This window comes from Arvicanthis niloticus, chromosome 3, assembly GCF_011762505.2.
Source record: "Arvicanthis niloticus isolate mArvNil1 chromosome 3, mArvNil1.pat.X, whole genome shotgun sequence".
NCBI lineage: Eukaryota > Metazoa > Chordata > Mammalia > Rodentia > Muridae > Arvicanthis > Arvicanthis niloticus.
The window spans coordinates 118,208,125-118,224,959 of NC_047660.1; the positions used below are offsets into that span (position 1 = coordinate 118,208,125).

The following is a 16,835-nucleotide window of genomic DNA, read 5'->3' on the forward strand; positions in this document are numbered from 1 at the left end:
GACAGGATATTACTGAGTGGCCTTGAACTCACTATATAGCCCGTGGCCACCTTGAACCACTTCTGCCTCAGACATCCAAATGTCTGGGATTATAGTCAGGTGCCACGAGACAGTTGCTTCTTTGCATACGCATACATATACATATATACATATATATATATATATATATATATATATATATATATATATATATAATTCCTTTGTTATCCTCCAAATTTACAATTAATTTATACTGGTGACATGTAAAATGTGCACCGTTTAATCAGTTCCAATGACTGTGTGAATTCATGTGACCACAGAGACATTTTCTAAATGTAGCACTTCCCGACTATGCTCATACCTCCTTCTGTCAGCCTCCTCTTCATCCTAGCTCTCTTCTATCCCTCCAGCCCTGTCAAGCAAATACCAACTTGGTTCCTAGTTTTTCTCAGTCTATAGCTTAAACAACAAACTCGCACAGTACCATGTGCTCATCTCTGGGTTCATTCATCTTGTCTGAAGATTGGTCCACACTGTCACCTGTACAGTGAGTATGAATCCATTCCATGGATTCACCAGTTGTACAATGTATATCAGATTGGTTTTAGGTTTTAATTAAACTCTCCTTTTGAGATCTCACGCACACTGTCTCTTCGGTAATGTCTAGGAGTGAAACTACTGGATTGAGACATTAAGTGATGCTCTTGCTGTCACTCACCACCTCCTGATCCTCTGAAATAATGAAGTGAAAGCAGGAAGAGCTAGAGGGAAGCAACGCTGTGGTAAGGAGGAGGCAGACTCTCGGGACATCAGGGACCGTGACTGGGAAGACCTCACCCCTGCCCAGGCTCTTCTGAATAACTTTGTATGCATCAATCACTTGGGGTCCCCATTTTCTGCATCAATAAAAGAAAAGCAATAATGTTGAAAACGTGGAGAAAATAGCTGATGTTTTCAAATAGATGCACCAAGAATGATGAGAGCGAAGGAGGTGGTCCAGTCGCTAAAGTGCCTGTGGCAAAAGCACAGGGTTTGGATTCTCAGTAAGCATATTAAAAGCCAGACATACCGGTGATGTCAGCACTAAAGAGACAGAGATGCCAGGATCTCCGGAGCTTTCCAGAGAGCTCCAGGTTCAGTGAGAGACTCTGTCTTAGAAAGTAAATAAACAATAAATAAATAAATAAATAAATAAATAGGCAAGGAGCAGCTGAAGAAGACACTTGACATTTGACGTTGACCTCTGACCTCCAAGTGCACCCACATAAACACACACATACGAACGAGGTGGGCTGTTGACACTTGTCAGTCTTGTCTTGAATTTGACTTTGAAAAACAGGGTAGAGCATCCGCATTGCTGGGAATAAAAAAAAAAAAAAAAAAAGAAAAAAAAAAAAAGAGAGAGAAGGTTTAACCTTGCTTTATGGATGTGGTTGGGGAAGGAAGAGCAGATTCGTCATCTGGACCCAGAATGGTCTGTTTAGTTTTGTGCTCACACTTTTATGGAGTTGAGCTTCCTGTCTCTTTGTATCTGATCCAGAGAGCAGGACATTACAGCCCACACTTCACAGGCCGGCAGCATCTTACTGCCCAGGTGAAATGAACTGGGTGCACATGGAAGCAGGACCGCCTGCAGGTCTAAGGTGGGGGCGGGGATGGCTTTCTGTAATTATATAGGGGAGGGTTGTGGGTGAGACCTTACCCCTGAGCCTGCTCATAGCGTATATAGGGCCATAAATCCTCCTGTAGTTAGGAGAGCCTGGCTGTTGTTTTGTGTCTCTTCAAGTGCCCTATAAAATATTCAGGGTCCAGTGAACGCTGAGCAAAGGAAGAAGCAAGCCATCCTTCTGTGGGGCTGAGAATCTGGGGAGAGAGAAGAGGCCAAGGCCTGGCTTCTCCAGACAGCGCAGGAAGGCTACATTACCCAAATGACCTAATGATGGGGTCGTTATTTCCGGAGACTTACATTTTCCTGCTGCCAGTTCTAATAAAAGCCTCGAAGTTCTAGTCCCGCCCCTGAAACCTTTCCTTTGTTTATAGGCAGGAATACTTTCCCCCTGTGTCCCTGCCTCTGGCAAGAGTTTAGACATCATTGAGGCAGCAAATGCACGGCTTGAAGAAGAATCTCAGAGAGAAAGGAGACTGAGAGGGAAACAGAGCGTTATTCCTTTACAGGTACCATCCCTCAGAGCCAAAAGAGTTTCTGTTGTTCTGATAACAATAATTTTGCCAGGAAATTATTAGCTATTAGCTTTTATTTTCTCAGAATAACAGTGTTTTGTTCTTTCCTCACAAAATCAGGATCTTGGAAGGATCAGGATCGGGATCAGGATCTTTGTGCCGCAAGGCAGCAGCACAAAGGGAAGTACAGGGGCAGGAGAAAGCTAGGACTTAGCATGAAAATGAAGACTTGCACAGAACTGCCTACTGTGTGTGTGTGTGTGTGTGTGTGTGTGTGTGCGCGCGCGCGTGTGTGTTCATATATGCTTGTGTGCATGGGCATGAAAGTGCATGTGGGATATGTGTGGGTATGGGGGTGGGTATGGGAGTGGGTGTGTGTGTTCATGTATGCTTGTGTGCATGGGCATGAAAGTGCATGTGGGGTGTGTGGGTGTGCATGCACACACACGCGCACACACAACAGAACCAGATACTCAGTGTTTCAACTAAGCTGACTTGCCAGTGAGCTATGAGGATCAACCTGTCTCTGCCCCCTCAATGTTGAGGTTTCAGAAATGTGTGGTTATGCCTGGCTTTTACATGGATACCATGGATTTGAACTCGGGTCTTCTTACTTTCATAACAAACACTCTTACCTACTAGCCATCTCCTGATCCCTGCCCCCTAGTTCTTTGTGAAGCTGAAGAATGACTTTGGACAATTGTACCAAAGGAACAAAAGCCACTTACTGTCATCTTGATTTAAAAAAAAAAAAAAATGATCACCAATTGCCTAAAGAGGAAATATGGATTTAAGTCCTTGCCTGCCACTAGTCAGGGTAGATGAGGCAAGCCAACCCTCATCCAGGCATTTTGGAGAGCTTCCATTCAACGATGTGTTTTTCTATTACATTGCCTTTATTGAGAACTAGCAATGAAGTGCTCTGGGGACTAGATATAGAGAAAGTTAGCTTAGGGTGCCTTAGAAAGGCAGCTACTTCTCGTCTCTTCTCATCATCCCTCTCAAGATCCTTCCTTCTAGCTACCTGGTTGGGTGGAGCAGCAAGTGTACACCAACAATTTCTTCCTGGCCCCAGGTATTTCCTTGTTCTCATCCCTGAAGGGTCAAATGCTCGACACAGGCCTCCAGATGGACAGGGCGTGGACACTAAATGATAATAGGTCCCAGGGCAAAATGCAGATCTCATACATCTATGGGTATGTAGGGAATTGAAAGAGTTATCCAGTCACATTTTGCCATGTAAAATAAGGGACCATAGCTTCCTTGGGAGATTCTTATAAAAACTAATTAATTACATAGCCTATGTTTAATACCACAAAATAGGTGTTCAAATGACTATCTGAATTAGAAAAAGTATAGAATGATCAATGATTCTTTAAAGAAGTTATGAAAACAAGAGAAATACTCAACGTACACAGAAAAAGAGACATGAACCTGTAGACATTTGCCTGACATAGTGCTCGACATACAGTTGGCACATGATAAATTATCATCCAATGATCATTTCATATGGAATTGGAATTATACCATATAGAAGGCACTGGCTGGCAAATCTAAAAATCCTGCCCTTTCATTTAATTAACAATAGGTGTTAGACATTCGCTAAGAAAGATGAAGAAAGGACACTCTGTCTTTTCTGGAGCCTACACCCAGGTTTGGGGATTGTGTTTAAAGGGGTATGGAGTAAGAGCAAAGAGTAGCGTGGATAAACTGGATAAGGAAGAGGCAAACTGGAGCGTGGGAGACCAGCCAGGGGCTCTTGCTATGGCCCAGGTCCAGCTGGAGGCATGAACATTACCCAGGATTCTGAAGTCAATCTGAAAAGGTGGAAGGAGGAAGAGGATCTCAAGATAAATACCAGGTTTTGTAGCTGCGCCTGGCCAGTGGAGAGCCTCTGTTGCTTAACTGAGGATAAGATCCAATGCCGAAGGGAAGGAAGCTTCCATCTTCCCAGAGGGGGGGGTGTGGTCAGCTGACAGACGGTGCCATTAACAGGACTCCCAGTGCTCTGGAGTCTGCAAAGACATTAGCAATGCCTCAGGAATGGGAAAAATTTTTAACTATTCCTTCTCTTGTGTAACCAGAAACGGTCCTGCTCAACAGGAAGACTAGGATTTATTTTGGCCTTCACATATAGAAAGCAATTTCCCAATAAAACACAGGATGTCACAGACTGAGACCTAAGGCCTAGAAGCCTCCTTGAAAGGGTAGAAGTTGGTATGAACTCAGAGGGACGTAAGGAGTGCCAAATATGCACCATTCACTACATAGTGAATGTAAATGCGTCTCCTTATTGTCCCAGATTATATACTTATTTCTCTTTCATCACCCGATTATGTTGGAAAAGTTTTATCTACCTGTTCTCTTAACAGTTACACACTGAGTACAAGTATTTTGGAGGTACAAAGAAAACCAGGACAAAATTCTAGCTCTTCACCTTAGCAATAGTAATTAAAAAGCCAAATAGCATCACAGTCTTTGACCCAGCAATTTAACTTCCAGTGCATCCTAGAGGCTGGTGAAGAATCTCAGTTGGTCAAGTGCTTTCCTAGCACACACACAAGTCTTTGGATTCAATTCTCAGCAATATACAACTAGGCATAGTGGTACATGCCTGCAATCTAGGACTGAGAAGTTGAGGGCGGAAAATCTGAAGTTTAAGATCATTTTTTGCCACCTAGAGGGTAAAGGCCAATCTGGCTTAGAGACCTTGTCCCTCTCAAAAGGGGCTGAGGTGGGGAGGTAGCTCAGTCAGTAAAGTTGCCATACACACATGTAAAAACTAGGCAAGCTTGCAGTGTGCAACCCTGGTGCTGGGAGACAGACATGGGTGGGCACTTAGAGTTTGGTGGTCAGCCAGTCTAGCCAGTCAGTAAGCTCCAGGTTCAATGAGAGACCTTGTCTCAGAAAGCAAAGAGGAAGACAATCAATGCTGACCTCTGGCATGGGTACATGTGTGCACATGCACTTGCAAACAAACACAGTTTATTTTAGCCTGAGATAGCATTCAGTGATAGAGTATTTGCCTAGCAAGCTCAAGCACTCAGTTAAAAAACATAATCTAAAGGTACACTCCCAGGAAGACTACAACCCTATTTTAGGTAAGGATCCAAAATTAAGAACAATAGAGACGTTCACTGATTGAGAACTAAAGATCAAGAACCAATGATTATGATACATCTAAATAATAAAATGCTATGGTTGGTGATATGACTCAGTAGTTAAGAACATATATTGTTATTTCAGAGGACCCAAGTTCAGTTCTCATAATCCACATCAGACTGCTCAGAAATGCCAACAACTCCAGCTCCAGGCACCTAACACCTCTGGCCTCTGCAGGCTCCTCCATGCACTCACTCATATCCACATCCACATCCACATAATTGAAATCTCTAAATGATAAAATATTCTACATCTCTAGAACACCATTTCCAAAAGGTGCATTGGAATTCCAAAACTGTATTGGAAGGTAGGAAAGATTTCCAAGAAAGACTATTCAATAGAAAAATAAAAGTAAACACACACATACACACATAAATACAACATTTATTTAGAAGTGCATATCTATAATTATCTGTATATTCAAAGTCAATTTAGATTATAGAGCTGAATTATACAGTAGGCAGCTATTGAATGCTTGCTGTGTGGCTATCCTAACTTAAAATCTGCTATATGTATTAAATAAACAGTGGAGTTCAAAGAGCCATAGAAATAAAGGAATGTAAAACTCTTTGAGTCTAGGGGTGTGGATTCTCATTCAAACCACCACAGTCCATAAAAACTCCCCCTTACTCCTGATGCTTTTTCTTAGTAACTTCCCCACCCCTTTGCTCCACTCTGTTCCTTGGTTATCTTCTACTTTGCACCCTACACAGGTGGTGACAGCCTCCTCTTCATGAAGTCTCTCTTCCATCTCCAACAAGTGTAGTGACTGAACATTCTCTTTAACTCTGCTTTCTTCTATAAGGCCAAAGTTGAGTGGCTGTTGTAATAGACATTGTACAACCCCCCAAAAACATTTACTGTTTAGCCATTTACAGGAAAGGGATCTCAGTATCGCTCCAATCACAATTCTAAAAAACAAAGCTACAGGAATCACTGTCTACCACAACTACCTTTAGTGTTTGAGATTAAGCTCAATTCTTACATTTTTGTCAGTAAGGAAAAATGACTTAAAGAACTTTAAAAACTTGTTGCTAAGAACAACACAATTTAGCAAGGGCAAGAGGAGGGAGAGGGTGCAAGCAGATAATTGAAGAGATGGGGAGGCTGGGTGTGGGTGTGCTGAGTCACACCTGTAATCCAGCTCTTGGGTGACAAAGGTTCAAGACCAGCCTGGGCTACTTATCAAGATTGTGTCTCAGAGAGACAGTGATGGGGGGGGGGGGGGGAGAGGAAGGGAGGAAGGCAGAGAGAGAGAGAGGGAGAAAGAAAAAAGAAAAGGAAAGAAAAAAGTTGGGCATGTTGTCTCACACATGTAATCTCAACACTCAAGACTGAAACATGAACATTGCTACAAGCTCAAGGTCAGCCTGATCTACAGAATAAAACTCTATCTTAAAACAACCAAACAGAGGCTGCAGAGATGGTTCAGCAGCTAAGACTAAGCACTGTTTTTTCAGAGGGTCCAAGGTCTGTTTCTAGCACACACATCAGTTAACTTACTACTGCCTGTAACTTCAGCTCCAGTGAGGATTTGATGTTTCTGGCTTCCACATACCTACACACAAACACAACATACATAATTAAAAATAAATAATCAAAACAGACAAACAAACAAACAAACAAACAAAAGAGTTGAGAAAAAGTACCAAGCCACGTTAGACATCTGAAATGTCATATGGACAAGGATAATAGCTTGTAGTTATTAAAAGCATGTAGGTATTCACCACTATGATGGTATGAATGAGAATGATATTCCATGGGCTCATATGATTGCATACTTAGTCACCAGGGATTGGAACTGTTTAAGAAGGATTAGTAGGTGTGGCCTTGATGGAGAACATGTGGCTCTGGCTATGGGATTTGAGCTTTTAAAAGCCCACATCAGGCCCAGCAGTACCTCCCTCCCCACCCCCTGCCTGCTGCCTACAGATCAGGTTCAGAACCGGGGGTGGGGGGGGAGGGCACAGGCCTTTAATCCCAGCACTTGGGAGGCAGAGGCAGGTGGATTTCTGAGTTTAAGGCCAGCCTGGTCTACAGAGTGAGTTCCAGGACAGCCAGGGCTACACAGAGAAACCCTGTCTCGGAAAAAAAAAAAAAAAAAGAGGTTCAGAACCATGCCTGTCTGCTTCCCACAGTGATGTTCATGGACTAACCCTCTTATAAAAAAAATGTAATCAAGCCCCCAGTTAAATGCTTTCTTTAAAAGAGTTGTTCTTGGTTGTGATGTCTCTTCACAGCAATAGAACAGTAATGAAGACAACCACTGAGCACAAAGAAGTGTCCCTTTGCATCAGGACCCCTACAAACACCAGAAAGTAAGGACATGCAAGTCCCTTATAGAAAACAATATTTATGTTTGTGTATGACCTGTGCAACAACCTCCTAAATACTTTAAATTGCCTCTTAAACAAACAAAAAGAAATCCTTTCTGGGTGACCTACAATGCCTAGAACAATGCTGGTTTTATGTAAATGCTTGTTACTGGTATTATTTTCCCTTGTTTGGTTGAATAATGGATGGAGAACCTGCAGGTGTGGAGGGCCTGACTGTGGTGCATTGTAATTAATTTAATTCATTAAATGTTGGCTTGTTTAAACATGACATCCTCATTTGACAGTGAGAAAACTAAAGCCTGGAGACATCGAGTCGGTTGCTGAACTGAGCAAGTCCAAGATCTCAGCCACACTGGACTCTACAGGACAGCTGCCCTGAAAGCAGTGCCCGGAGAACCAGGATTACCTCAGCTCTCTGGACTTCCCTTCACTGTAATTCCTGCTATATTCTTATAGGCATCTCAAGATTGACCTTTTGGGTGGGAATATCAACTGAATTTATGTTGGAATACTAGGATAGAATAACTTTGCTGGTAGGAAGTGGTTTTCTGTTATAACATCATGGTGGACACAACAGCCAATGAAGTGTAGCTATGAGGCAAACAGAAAGACAAGGTCTCATCAGTTTTGGATTTGGGGGAGGAATCTGCAAGAGACTGAAGCCAGGGCCTTACACACTCTAAGAGGCACTGTCACTTAGCTATTCCAGCCAACTGCTCTCAGTCATTGACGGTATAGGGAGAAAGAGCCTGGGTATAAGTAATCATGATTGTCTTTGCCTGTCATGTTCTTGCACAGTCAATAGCATCGTACACCTATAAAAACTGAAGACAATAATAGTCATGGTAATTACAACTTGCCAGGGGAGGGAAGCAAAGTTGTGGAATGTCAAAGTCATGTCCAGGCAGGGTCATCTGAGGAATAATAGCTTTCTGTCTGTCCTTCCCTTTCTACCTTTGTAGGACTGTTCTGATTTTGGTCTCTTCGCTTCATCCCTGGATCAGTGTAAATCAGTCAAACTCCCCAGCCAAACCCCCCACCCCCCAGCATAGTGCTTTGTGCACACTGCCTCTGGCTTAAACTCCTGGATTCCAGATCATTATCATGGAATCCAAGGTCCTCTAGGGTTGCCTCTTCTACTATTCTTATCTTATCACTGAGTCACTCTCTAAGCCGGTTTCTGTGTCTTCAGTCAAAGTAGTCCTCCTGGCCCTCTAGCTTGTCTTGTTTCTTGCAGTCTCAGCCTCTGCTAAGAAAGTCTCCTATTTGACAGCCCTTGCCTGGCTTTCATTGTCATTCTGGTATACCTAATTCCTTTCTAAACACCGGCAAAATCTTCATAAAGACTTTTGATCCTCTTCAGCTCAAAATTCTCCTTTATCTTACCTAAAATTGAGTCTCTTGCTCCTCTCTGATCATAGGACAGTGTCTTGGGGTTTCATTGCTATGAAGAGACACCATGATCAAGGCAACTTTTATAAAGGACAACATTTAATTTGAGCCAGTTAACAGTTTCAGTGGTTCAGTCCATTATTATCATGGTAGGAGCATGGCATCATGCAGGCAGACACGGTGCTGGAGGAGCTAAGAGTTCTGCATTTTGATTCAAAGACATCCAGGAGAGGACTGTCCCTCATTGGCTGGAGCTTGAATAAGGACCTCAAAGCCCACCCCCACAGTGACACGCTTATTCCAAAAGAGGCCACACCTCCTAATAGTGCCATTTCCCATGGGCCAAGGGTATTCAAACCACCAGAGGTAGCTTCAGTTGTTAGTTGTAAGTAGCTATCATGTAAACCTTACCTAGAATAGACTGGACAGAAGATGGACACTTTCTTATATCATTTTATACTTTCAGTAACACAAACACTTCCCATATAATGCACAAAGTTTGAAAAAGATTGTCCAAGAAGAAACCTGCTACCTTGATCTAAGCCGTGGTGACCTTATGTCTTTATACTCCTAGATACCCCATCTGCCCTCTGCTATGAATACTTGTTACATTAATTATTAATCATTAATAGTGTCTTAGAATGTTGCATAAACACACAATTATTTCCTCCATCCAAAGTGCTGTCCTGTGACCACTGTCTTGTCCTGTGACCCCTGCCCTTCCTGTCCAATGACGACTTTCTTGTCCTGTGACCACTTTCCTCTCTTGTGACCACTGTCCTGTCTTGTTGGCACTGTCCTGTGACTAGAATGTCCCATCACTTGCTTTTATGTTCCCTGTAGCCATTTAAGCTACTGCCATTCTATTTTATTTTTTTACTTTTGAACTGGGACCTCAGGTGGTCTAAATGGTCTTCAGATGAGCTCTCTAGCCAAAGATAATATTGAGATTTTAAAAAGTTTTATTATATTATGATTTTTTATGCCCATTCCACAGCACAAATATGGAGGTCAGAGGACAACTTGCAGGGGTCAGTCTACTCCTTTCATTGTGTACATTCCAGGGATTGACCTTGGGACACTGGGCTTGGCAGCAGGTGTCTTAACTAAGGCATCTCACTGGACCACATTTGAACTTCAGACTCTCTTACTTCTACTTCTCAAGTGCCCAGATGATAAGTGTGTGCTAGCGACCATATCTACTTGCAGTTTTTACTAGAATGATGGTTTCTTGGTATACTCTTGTGGCTATTTCTACAAGTTACATTATTAAGGCATGTAGTAATTTGAATAAGAATGACCCCCATACAATCATATAGTTGAATGCCTAGTCAGGAGAAGTAGCACTACTTGGGAAGGATTAGGAGGTATGGCCTTGTTGAAAGAAATGTGCCATTGAAGGTGGCTTTGAGGTTTCAAAAGCTTAAGCCAGGCCCAGTGTTAGTCTCTCTCTTGACCTACAGATCAGCATGAAGCTCTTAGCTACTTCTTCAGCACCATGCTCCCAGTAGCCATGTTATCTGCCATGATGATAATAGACTAAACCTCTGAAACTGTAAGCAAGCTCTCAGTTAAGTGCTTTCTTTTGTAAGAGTTGCCTTGGTCAAGGAGTCTCTTCCCAGAGATAGAACACTAAGTTAGGACCAAACTATTAGGAAAAAAAAGACACATTCATTTGTACTTTCAAATGTGTATTTCAATTGTCCTTCTTGGGGAGGCAAAATATCAACATTCTTAGTTGTAAACAGTCAAGGATAAGCAATTATGCTTCGTGTCTTCAGTATGTTTTGTTGCTCAAACACACACACTTTATCAAACCATTTTCTTGTTTTTAGGTATTTAGGATTTGTACCTGTTCAATTAAAAATCTGCCTCAACAGCCCTAGAAACCAAGAACTTGATCTTTCTATTTATGGATCCCATAGCTGCATCAAGGATCACTGACCCAAACGTTAGTACATCTAAAACCACCTGTGAATAAACCATTGTTTGTGAGCAAAATCAAGTCATTAACAAGAAGAATTGGTACCATCCAGTATAAACAAAACAGATTTGAATGGTAGAAAACTAAATTATTTTGTTTCTCTTGCCAGCTGTGTGATATGACGGGCATGCCATTTAATCTCAGCAAACCACAATTGTTCCCTCTATAAGAGATGGAATGCCATATATTTTGACATGTATGACAATGGATGGAAAAATCTACCTCGTCTCCATGGTAGCAAGCTCAAAAGCCATGTCTCATCCATTGCTTTATCACGAGCATCCAGAGGGTCTCTAGAAGGCAGCAAACATGTCCAAACCCTTTTTAGCTTTGCTTTTTCCAAGAGACAAGCTGCCAGGAAGCTGCTTATCTGAGCAAATTTCAGAGTCATTCTCCTTCCTGTTCACTCAGGTATCCTACATCTAAAAAGAGAATTTTTAATCTCTGGGGGTGGTGGGAGGATGAGAACTTATTTTGTATCTGGGCTTAAAGTCTACCTCTCAGGGTTAACAAATCCTCAAAGGCATTCAAGTCTGTTTTATCACTCTGTGCCATTTATTTGGATGTAACTTTCTTTTCTTAATCATTTATTTATTTATTTGGGAAAGTTCTCACTATAAAGCCCTGGCAGGATTGGAATGCTTATGTGGACCAGGCTGGTCTGAAACTAGAGATCTACTTGCTTCCCAAGTGTTTGGATTAAAGGCATGTACCACCATCCCCACTTGGGCATAACATTTTTATACCCAGATAAAATAGCCCCCTGAGTTCTTGCCTACATTCCCTACCCCTTTCTCAACTTTTGCAGTGAAGATCTTCTAAGACCCATATTAACTTTCTGATGTCTCATGTTCACGGTCTGCAAGCCAGTTCTGTAGTTCTGTAATAATTGACAAGGAAGTTAAAAGTTTATAGGGTAAATTGAACATGGGAGTGGATTTAAACTCATTCTCACACAGAGACTATTTGGCCTATTCTCCAAGTTCTCACAACAGACATTTGCAAAGTGTTTTTGTTTTTAGTTACTCATATCATCATCATCATAGTTGTCTCAGAAGATATGAAGCTATCACTATTGCTGAACAGCAAATAGCCTCCAAACTCAAGTGTTTAAAACCACCATTCTTTCCTTCTCAGTTCCTGCATCTGCAAGTGACACAAAGTCTGGCCAGGAAGACCTATTGATCTTGGTTCATTCTGCTCATATCTCTCTGGGTCAGCTCTTCTCTAGGCTGGGTGGGGCTTCTATAGTTTCCTTGGGGAAGCTTTGCCTTCACACATCTCTCATCCCCTCCTGGAACTTTGGTTTCTTCTGGACATGACACATTCTTCTCATAGAAAGAGCATAGATAGATACAAGGAAGAAAGCCAATCATAAGCATGTTTTCTAGCCTGTATTTATAGCATGTCTGCTAAAAATCCTACTGGCCAAAGCAGGGCTACCATGAGAGCCAATGGGTGAGGAGTATTCTCATGTCTTGTTGAAAGTGTGACACCTTCTATAGGCTTACTAACTTATAGAGGGATGAAGAATGCAGGTACTGATGCACACTACAGCAGCTTGCAGGCAGCAAGCCTTCTTGGTGTCAGCTAATTTTGTCCAATTCCCTTGAAAGACAGACCTTCCAAAGCCCGGAGTTCTCTCTGTTTAGGGATCTAAGCATGCAGGACAAACCAGACCAGGCAGAGAAGTGACTACTCTCACCGGTGACTTCAGCACAAAGACTACACTTTGGCCTGCCTCCTAGGGTAAACAGAGAAGGTTGGCAAGCCAGCACTGGCTCACGCCTCCTGGCTCTGGCTCCCTCCCCAGCTGCCCCCACCCTAACAGCTTCTTAGAGTGCTATCCACTGCTCTAGCAAAAGAAGAGTAATTGAGGGTGTAATTTTTTTAAAAAGAAGGAGGAGGAGGGAGAGGAAAAGGAGGAGGAGGAGAAGGAGGAGGAGGAGAAGGAGGAGGAGGAGGAGAGGAAAAGGAGAGAAGGAGAAGGAGAGGAGAAGGAGAGAAGGAGGAGGAGGAGGAGGAGAGGAGGAGGAGAGAAGGAGAAGGAGAGGAGAAGGAGAGAAGGAGGAGGAGGAGGAAGAGGAGAAGGAGGGGAGGAGGAGGAGGAGGAGAGGAAGAGGAGAGAAGGAGGAGGAGGAGGAGGAGGAGGAGGAGGAGGAAAAGGAGAAGGAGGGGAGGAGGAGGAAGAGGAGGAGGAGAGGAGGAGGAGAGAAGGAGGAGGAGGAGGAAGAGGAGAAGGAGGAGGAGGAGGAAGAGGAGGAGGAGGAGAGGAGAAGGAGAGAAGGAGGAGGAGGAGGAGGAAGAGGAGAAGGAGGGGAGGAGGAGGAAGAGGAGGAAGAGGAGGAGGAAGGAGTTAGAGAGCAATAGACCAGATACTCCAACTCAGAGGCAGCTCTAACCAAAAGACTAAGGCAGAACCAACAAAGTGGGGCAAGGGGACCTGGCTAACTGAAGAGTGGCTAAATGCAGCCGGTGAGAGATTGAAACCAGAAAAAATACTAAAATAGCTTGAGGGAGGTTGAGGTTGCAGCATGTGAGAGTCCCTGGGATCAATCTCCAGCACTGTTGAATGAAAAAATAAATAAAAGGCACACATACAAAAATTTCACAGGAAACATGGGGAAGCCACAGCTTGACATTTTCGGAAGTGCTCAAGACAGAAGACCTTGGCAAATGACATTAAGTTTTCAATGAAAACTTTGCAGGGAGATTTCTTTCACACACCCTACCACTTCTGCTGCCAGAACAAACATGCTGGGAGGCTGGTCCACACCACACAGAATCCAAACACGCCAAACAAACTCAGGAAACCGGAGAGAAGCTTCTAATGTGCCTCTGTGACTCTCAGCTTTCTACCTGAGCTGGCTTGTGAGCTGAGGGAAGAAGGCTGCTTTTATGATGATACAAACAGTAATGTGTCCTTCTGCAAATGTGCCAATTGTTAGATAATGACAACTGGCCACCAAGGCAAACTAATGAAGGCCACAAGCCCACATGTGAGCCCAGAGAGTGAAAGGATTCCTTACCAGTAAAATAATGGGATGAGACCCTAAGTCTATTCCAGCATCCAGAGGTAATTCTGGTTTTTTTTTTTTTCTGGACACAGTATCCCAGCCCACTGCTCTGGACTCTGGAGGAATGAAATCCACGTGGCATTTATCTTTGTCCAACTATGTAACAGCAGAGGCAAGTTGGCACCGGCACTTAAAACCACAATGGAGTTAAAGCAGGCCGGATCCCTGCAAGTTAAGCATTGCCAGCTACTCACGACATGCCCTCCAGCAAGTTACTTAATCTCTTTATGCAGGGGTTTCCTCATCTGTAACGTGGGGAAAATGGGAGAGGCTGTTATTACTGGGTGTTGAGGATCAGGGGAGATAATGCACCGAGGATTTAGTGGGGGACTTGGTGCATAAAAGACTCTCAGTGTTCTGCTGCAATCTGCAAACGTCACTTTGGCAACACACAGATGGCAGGTTTGGGAGTTTTTTTGGTTTTTTGTTTTTTCTTTACGAGGTGATTACTGAGAAATGAAAAGCTGTTTATAAAGGAGGGATCGTGTTTAAAACAACCACCTTTTCCATCCTGTTGACTTGCTGATGGAAAGTAAGATTTCTGCCTGTAAGCAGAGGAATAGCAGCCTGGGTTGGGGTTTAAGTATAGCTTGGGTTTCTCCTTACTCATTTTATTTTGGTTGACTTCTGTTTGTACATTTGGCTGGGTTCATCATACATATCCTTACCTTGAGCCAGTATATAACAATGCCTCTCAGTTTTAGATGCACACTAGAATTGGGGGAGTTAACCCAGATATGATGGCACATCCCTATAATCCTAGTACTCCAGAGGCTGAGGCAGAAGGATTGCAAATTTCAGGCCCACGTGGGCTACATAGTGAATTCCGGGCTAACTATTTAAAGGTGAGCTTCTGCCTCAACAAAACAAAATAGAGTTGAGATCACTTAAAAAAAAAAAAAATCTTAATGCCCACATGTCAATGTTGTTAGAATTGTGTGTGTACATGAATGCACAACACCCAAGTAACTGAGGCAACCCTGATTTCTGCTTTCATGGTTGCTGGTAAAGTCCTGATTGTTGAGCTGGATAGTGGTTACATAGCTACCTTTCATCTGTAAAACTTCAGCCAGATGCATACTTAGGGTTTGTACACGTTTCTACATGTATAATATACTTCCATAAAAAAAAACAGACACAAATCTTTTGGTTGGAGTTGCACCGAAGACCAATTAAATCTAAATCTTTCGGGGTGGGAACCTGGCTGGCAACACCATTTTGTGAAACTGCTCAGATAATTGCACGTGCAGCTGAGGTGGAGGAGCTACAACCCCAGAGGCCTCCAGCTTAGGTCTCGGAGCTAGCATCTGGACTCACGGGGATAGCCCAGGACCAGGAGACAGAAGAGTGGGCCTGGAATTTGTTTAGCAGGTCCAAGTTCCAAAGGTGATTAGGAGGTACATTGAGGGCCGGGTAAGCATAGGAATCTGGGCTCAGGATCTGACACTGTCACTCACAGTTAACCATTTGGGTGACCTCACAGAATTCTTCCTGTCACCTAGGACTCAACTTTTACGTTGGCAGAGATGTTCCCTCCGCATATCAAAGGTCCACAAACAAGGCATTGCTTCATAAAGCAACCAAGTTAAAAGGAGCCTCAAAGGGCAGCAGGCATGGCCCTGCACAGGTCTGCACCCGAGCCTCTGCACATACAGCCGTGGTTCTCAGCGTTCCTAATGCTGTACCCTTTAATACAGATCCTTGTAGTGACCCCAACCATACATTTGTTTTTGTTGCTACTTCATGACTGTAATTTTGCTACTGCTATGACTCATAATGTAAATATGTGTGTTTTCCATTGGTCTTATGCGACCCCTGCCACAAAGGGGTCACCACCCACAGGTTGAGAACCACTGGTGCGTGTTATATCCTCCAGTTTAGTGTTTTTATGGGCTTCCTGAGCGTGGAAAGGCGTGGATCTTTGTTTCTTATACCTTCTGAATTTTTTTTTTCTTCTGTTAGCTTTATCCAATTCTGATATGTCAGTTTTTGTTTTATTATATTATATTACATCATATTATAATCCCTTTGAAGCTTCTTTGTTTTCTAATGAGATACAGAAAGGGAGTAAATGCAGATGGTGGGGTGGGGGTGGTTGGTTGGTAAGGAAGTGAGAAGAGTAGAGGAAGAGGAAGCAGTAATCAAGAGGGGAAAAAAAACCCTATCTTCAATTAAAAGAAGTCACGGCTGCGGGCTGGGTAGGTGGGCATGCCTTTAATCCCAGCACTTGGGAAGCAGAGACAAGTGGATCCCTGTGAGTCCCAGGCCAGTCCAGCGGGGTCATATACTATAAAACACCCCCCCCAAAGGTCAAAGGTCAAGTCTGCCTCTGATTTCAGGCAGGTTGCTAGGCAGTACTCACATCCTCACTGCTATTGAGACCCTGTGGCCTGGAGGAGGCACTCGGGTCCTCCAGGGTTCAAGGTTCTGTTGCAAACAGCGTTGTGTTTCACTGTTTGTAAATCCTCAGACTCAGGGACATGTAGGTAAGGAAATGACCAGTATGTAGCTGCTCTTTCTCGTCTTCAGCCACTGTGATATTCCTTGGGCAGTGCTTATGAAAGTGGCCCAACTGGCATCTTCTAATAGAAGGACCTAAAATTCTCTTGTCCGTACCTTCTGCTTACGTTTGTCAAGATCTCAGGAATCCTGGCGAGTCCTAAGAGTAAAATAATAACAACAGCGGCAGCGGCAGCAGCAGCAGCAACAGCAACATCTTCTCCC

At 43.3% G+C, this 16,835-nt stretch overlaps 1 long non-coding RNA gene across 1 annotated transcript in view; it reads right to left on the reverse strand.

The window, feature by feature from the left end:
* Positions 1 to 4,046: 4,046 nt before the first annotated feature.
* LOC143441810 (uncharacterized) overlaps positions 4,047 to 16,835 on the reverse strand; it is a 29,430-nt gene continuing 16,641 nt past the window's right edge. The window contains exons 2-3 of the long non-coding RNA XR_013109500.1: positions 6,826 to 6,880; positions 4,047 to 4,175 (exon numbers count right to left, since the gene is read on the reverse strand). This is a non-coding gene — a long non-coding RNA (uncharacterized LOC143441810). The remainder of the gene's footprint in view (positions 4,176 to 6,825; positions 6,881 to 16,835) is intronic.